Source organism: Mizuhopecten yessoensis, unplaced genomic scaffold (genome assembly GCF_002113885.1).
Source record: "Mizuhopecten yessoensis strain PY_sf001 unplaced genomic scaffold, ASM211388v2 scaffold2423, whole genome shotgun sequence".
NCBI classification, from domain to species: Eukaryota; Metazoa; Mollusca; class Bivalvia; order Pectinida; family Pectinidae; genus Mizuhopecten; species Mizuhopecten yessoensis.
This window is the reverse complement of record NW_018404539.1, coordinates 517,587-523,716: the sequence shown is the minus strand read 5'-3', so window position 1 is coordinate 523,716 and position 6,130 is coordinate 517,587. Positions and strand designations below refer to the sequence as shown.

Genomic DNA, 6,130 nt, shown 5'->3' with positions numbered 1-6,130 from the left:
ATCAAATTTAGTTAAATTCCAATCAGTGGTTAAGAAGAAGAAGTTGTTTAAAGAAATTGTTGACGTATGGCATGAGCTCACCTTGGTCCTTTGGACCCGGTGAGCTAATAATGGTTCAGCACCTTGTTTACATTTGTACCGTCAAGGAGGAACAGCGAACCGTGTGTAATGATTGAACTTTAGTTTTGAAAAAGCACATTAGGAAGTTGACCCCTTTTGATAGGTTAGATCCATATAAACAGAAGTTTGGTTTGTCTTTGGCCATTGGAACTTCCTGCAAAATTTTATTGATAACAGTTCTGTGGTTTGGGAGAAAAAGTTAAAAATATGAATTTTGCTTATGGACGGACAATCCCTGACAACAGACAAAAGGCAATCTCAGTAGGTCAACTGTGACTTTGTTTTAGCTGACCTAAAAATGCAACGACAGAAATGTTTTTCTTTCTTTCTGAGACACAAAAAATACATAATTAAAATAGGTGACCAATGTACATCGAATAGCTGTTGTTCTGGAATAGTTAATAGTTAACTTCTACAACCTACACATTGTTATTGAACATCACTCAATTACACGGAATTTCATATTGTACATGCATGGTTTTAGTACTATTAATTCTCAAAATTCTACTTATTTCTGTAAATTCTGAACAATATGGGTGATTTATTTTTAAAAATATAGGAATTTTAGCAGAATATAGGGAAAAAAAAGGAATTGCTAAATTTATAGGAATTTACAGGAATATATAGGAAATGGACACCCTGTGAAGGGTGGCATAATGTTTGTGGGTTTTGCAGGCTGGGAGTTCACAAAACACTGTCCTCCCAGGCATGCACCAGGGGTGAAGCACTTGAAGGCGTTGTGATGGCTGGTCCTCCCTGGCAAATCCAAACCATACACACTGGCAATGTTGTTTCTCTGCCCAGAATTGTCGACATTGCTGAAAAAATACATCACATGGCCAACCACAATCTTCCCTGCATTAGTGCTGCACCTTACAATTGAAGATGTCGTGGCTATCCCCATCTCCTGGAACATGTCATCTAGTTGGCCACACTCGCCATCTGTTGGTAATACATGACTTCTGCTTCTCCCACCGGCAAGTGAGGCCTCCCTGTTGTTATGGATGTTTGGAACATCCTCAAGGTAGCCAGCAGCTCTCAAAATGATTAACATCCACTGGATCTGAAAACAACATTGAACTATCAATTTACACAGGCTATCTAATACTATTCCCTTCAAAATAAATATAACTATACACACACATTTAAGAACTTAAGCAAAGTAACAGAGGTGAATGTTACAAAGTCAAGCTACATGCTCTACTCAATCAAATAAGGTAAAAATGTATGTATCACATGTGGCATAGCATAATAGGCAGTTGAAAAACAAATGTTTAGCTTCAGAAATACCCCAAAAGGATTATTTAATTGCTTAAAGTAAATACATATAGCAGTATTTTTAAACAATATTTTAGAAGAAAAACCATTGAAACCAAAACAAGATTCCCAGAGGGCCTGTATCGCTCACCTGAATATGTTTAAAATAATTGGTATGAAGTAAAGATATAGCACTCCATGGTAGGTGCTGTCATATGAAATTTCAGAAAGATCCATCCAGTACTAGAGATATAGCAAGAACAAACTTCAAACAGAGCCCACCCCTAAGCCCCTTGGGGGTCATACCCATCAATTATACAAAATTGAGCCCCCTTGGCCAACGGGTGCTCCAGACTAAATAACGATAAAATATCCCTTATTTTAAAGGTTTTACCTCTATTTCGCCTATTGGGACCCGCCCTTCAGCCCCCTGGAAGACCACACCCATTGCTTATACAAAATTGAGTCCCCTTGGCTCAAGGATGCTTCATACCAAATTTGGACAAAAGCCTGTCATTCCTACAGAAGAAAACGGATTTCGAAGCTTTACCTCTATTTCCCCTATTGGACCCCTCCCTTCTGCCCCCAGGGAGGTCACACTCGCTGTTTATACGAAATTGGGTCTCTTTTGCCCAAGGATGCTCCAGACTGAATAAGGATAAAATCTCTTAATTCCTATGGTATATAAAGGTTTTACCTCTATTTCCCCTATTGGGCCCCGCCCCTCAGGTCCCAGGAAGGACACACCCACTGTTGATACAAAATTGGTTTCCCTTTACCCAAGGTTGTTCCACACCAAATATGGAACAAATCCTTTCATTCCTACAGAAGAAGAACGATTTTAATGAATAATTTGCTATGTTTCCCCTATTGGGCCCCAACCCTCAGGCCCCTGGGGGCCAGACCCACAGTATATACAAAATTGGATCCCCTTCACCAAAAGATGCTTCAGACTAAATATGGAACAAAACCTTTCATTCCTACAGAAGAAGGATTTTAAAGAATTTGCTATATTTCCCCTATTGGGCCCCGCCCCTCATCCCCAGAGGGGCCTCACCTATCGTTTATACAAAATTGGTTTCCCTTTACCAAGGATGCTCCAGACCAAATATAGAACATAACCTTTCATTTCTTCAGAGGAAGGATTTTTAAGAATTTGCTATAATTCCCCTATTGGGCCCCGCCCCTTAGCCCCAAGGGGGGCCTGACCTATCGTTTATACAAAATTGGTTTCCCTTTACACAAGGATGCTCTACACCAAATATGGACCAAATCCTTTCATTCCTACGGAAGGATTTTAAAGAATAATTTGCTATGTTCCCCTATTGGGCCCGCCCCTCAGGCCCTTTAGGGGTCAAACCCACGGTTTATACAAAACCAAGTCCCCTTGGCCCAAGGATGCTCCAGACTTAATAAGGATAAAATTCCTTAATTCCTAGGGTAGGAGAAGGATTTTGAAGGTTTTTCCTCTATATCCCCTATTCTGCCCGGCCCTCTGCTCCAAGGGGGCCCACACCCACCATTTATACAAAATTGAGTCCCCTTGGCCCAAGGATGCTCAAGACTAAATTAGGATAAAATCCCGTAATCCCTACGGTAGAAGAAGGATTTTGAAGGTTTTACCTCTATTTCCCCTATTTGACCCCGCCCATCAGCCCCAAGGGGCGCCACACCCACCATTTATACAAAATTGAGTCCCCTTGGCCAAAGGATGCTCCAGACCAAATTTAGTCAAAATCTACTTAGCCGGTCAGGACTAGTAGCGTTTTAAAGGAAAAGTTGACGGACGACGGACGACGGACGCAGCGGTTTGGCATAAGATCACAATGGTCCTTCGGACCAGGTGAGCTAAAAACCTAAAATACACTTTTTTCGATTTTATCACTCACGAAAAACCAAGATATTGTGTGTGAGGAGGGTACATGTTTATATGATGATATGCAGAATGTAATGCAAAGGTAGTGTGAAAGATCTGGGTAGTATATGAACTATGTACAAATAGTGGTTCTGTCAGTCAGCTGAATTATGGTAAAGCACCTTAACTTCCATCTATGAAGAGCATTTGATTCTACCATATCTGGATCTTGAGAAGATTTTTTGAAATTTTAGTCAATTTGATGCTTTTTGGCCCTGCCCCTCAGGCTCCTGGGGGCTGGGGACCGTATAATTCACAATTAAAGTATAGTAAAGTTTATCCCCTCCTGATTATGCTAACCAAGTTTGAATTAATTCCAATGGAAATTAAACAAATGGTGGTCCAAAATGTGATTTCCCTATATAAACTATAGTAAAGTTTACCCCTTCCCCAGGGGGAAACGTGAGACCCCAGGGTCATGAAATTCACCATTTTGGTAAACCAAATTTTAGTCAATTTTAGTCAATTTGACCCTTTTTGACTCCGTCCCTCAGGCCCCTGGGAGCTGGGGACCATATAATTCACAATTGTGGTTGACCATTGGCCATGGAAGGTTTCTGCAAAATTTCATTGAAATTGGTTCAGGGGTTTTGGAGAAGAAGTCGAAAATGTAAATTGTTTACGGACGCACGACGCCGGACAAAAGGCGATTGCAATAGGTCACTTGAGACTTTGTCTCAGGTGACCTAAAAAGATCTTCATTGTAAGACTTTAAGGTATTGGTTAAATAGTTTTCCTGTAAAAACCTGCTAAAATAGTAACACATACAGATAATTCGAACTGCTTCTGCTAAGACGGTGAATATTTTCAGAACAAAATAAGGAAATAATTTTTGGTATGTAGAAAGATTGGTGTCCAGTTTTTGCTGTACATTTATGTATTATTAAATGGGTTCAACTTCAAACTGTTCATATAGCTCAGTTACCTATATACCATCAATGCACAGTTTAAGATTTCTTTTACTTCGCTATCAGATGTTAATTAATTTTGTTTTAATTAATGTTATTGACTCTATGTTGTTTTAATACCACTCAATAAACTCTCAGTACTTACTTGATGGGCACTGGACAAGGCACCAGAAACTGAACCTGAACCTTGACTGTCCTAAAACATGAATAACAAAAAATGAAGTTATGGATAATCAAATATTTGCAAGTGTTTCGATATAAACTCAAGTCCTTCAAAATACATTCAAGTACTGTCTCAATATACACCATACAGGCCTAATAGCACTGTCTCAATATACACCATACAGACCTAATAGTACTGTCTCAATATACACCATACAGGCCTAATAGTACTGTCTCAATATACACCATACATGCCGAGTAGTACTGTCTCAATATACACCATACAGGCCTAGTAGTACTGTCTTAATATACACCATACAGGCCTAATAGTACTGTCTCAATATACACCATACAGGCCTAGTAGTAATGTACTAATTGACAAATGAAAGAATACAAAATGTGTATAATTAACTGATAGAACAAAATATAAAATATTGTTTTCATTAAATTCTTTTGGGTTATTTTCATGCAAACCATATAAGTTTAGCCATGAATTTAAAATAGTTTTAAATTCCTATCATAAAGGATAGTTGTGCTCACCAAACTTTGTTGTCCAATGATGCTCCTAAACAAACCTATCTTTATTAGTGTAAAGGCCAAGATATCAGCTAGGAGAACTAATTTCTACTCACAAAGCTTGGTGACGAATAGTGACTGGCCCATGACTCACTGCTGACAGATGGCAAATGTAAAGTCCTTCGTACAAACTCCTGATCACCAAATGTGTATGGCAACTGTCTGTGCAACGGAGGTGTTGTATGTGGTTGACTCTAGAGGCATCAAGGTCCCTGTGTTTGGCCACATTGTGTTCTGGTAAGTCGCCTGTTGATTCGGCAGGACTCTTGATGGGTGATCTGTTGCATGGCGGGTGATGGATACAGGGTGTTGTCTGTAGTTGGCTGAAATGTGATTTTTTTTATGTTATGAAGTATGTATAAAAATCATATAAACTCATGCTTGTAATCACATAAACAAGATACCTAACCAGTTTTGTCTCATCAAATTAATGACAATAATTATGCATACCAGTAATATCCTAAAAAAGAAAGATTTCTAAAAGATAATTATTTTACATTCCTTGTGACATTAAGAATAATGGCTAGAGATCCCTTATTATGTTTTTGTTGCAGTATTTATTTGTTGTGTTGATTTTTTTAGGTCTATAATTCACTTTCGATTTTTGGCGATATCATAATCAACACTCAAGAAATTATAAAACAAAAAGTTTCCAAGAAAAAACACCCTTTCATTTGTATACATTTTCATGTTTTTTAGTTTTAGAGAAATTACAAAAGGTGCACAAGTTAAATGATTGGGGCTCAAACCTCGAATATAATACAATCACTAAGACCCATAAGAAAAGGAGCATAACTCTATAATTATGGCTAGTTATTCCAATTTCTATATCCATTTTATATCCACTCCATGAAAGTGATAGCAAGGTATTTGTACCAATTTTCATTCAAAATGGTGCAGTACATAGGAAGACGTGTATTAATGTTTTAAAAGGAGCAACAATTTATTTACTTTAGGGAAAGACCCTATGTCTATTGTCTGTGTTCTGTCCGATGAGCGTTTGTTACTCTTCGTAACTTGACGTGTATGTCCATATTTGGTGTGTAACCTGTCCGGTAGTGTCGGTGTTTGTCCATATTTGGTGATGTCTTGAGTACGTGTCCAGGTGTGACACGGGAGAAAGTCGTGTGTTAAGAGAGTGAGCTTGGAATAAAACCAACTATACAATCGCGGAATCGCGCAGAGACAGCCG

General features: G+C 38.6%; 1 long non-coding RNA gene across 1 annotated transcript; it reads right to left on the bottom strand.

Moving 5' to 3' along the window:
* Positions 1–829: 829 nt before the first annotated feature.
* On the bottom strand, positions 830–5,244 carry LOC110445934. Its single transcript, XR_002462415.1, has 3 exons — positions 4,995–5,244; positions 4,346–4,396; positions 830–1,183 (listed from the first exon to the last, which is right to left on the bottom strand). It is a non-coding gene; the product is annotated as an uncharacterized LOC110445934 (long non-coding RNA).
* Positions 5,245–6,130: the final 886 nt, after the last annotated feature.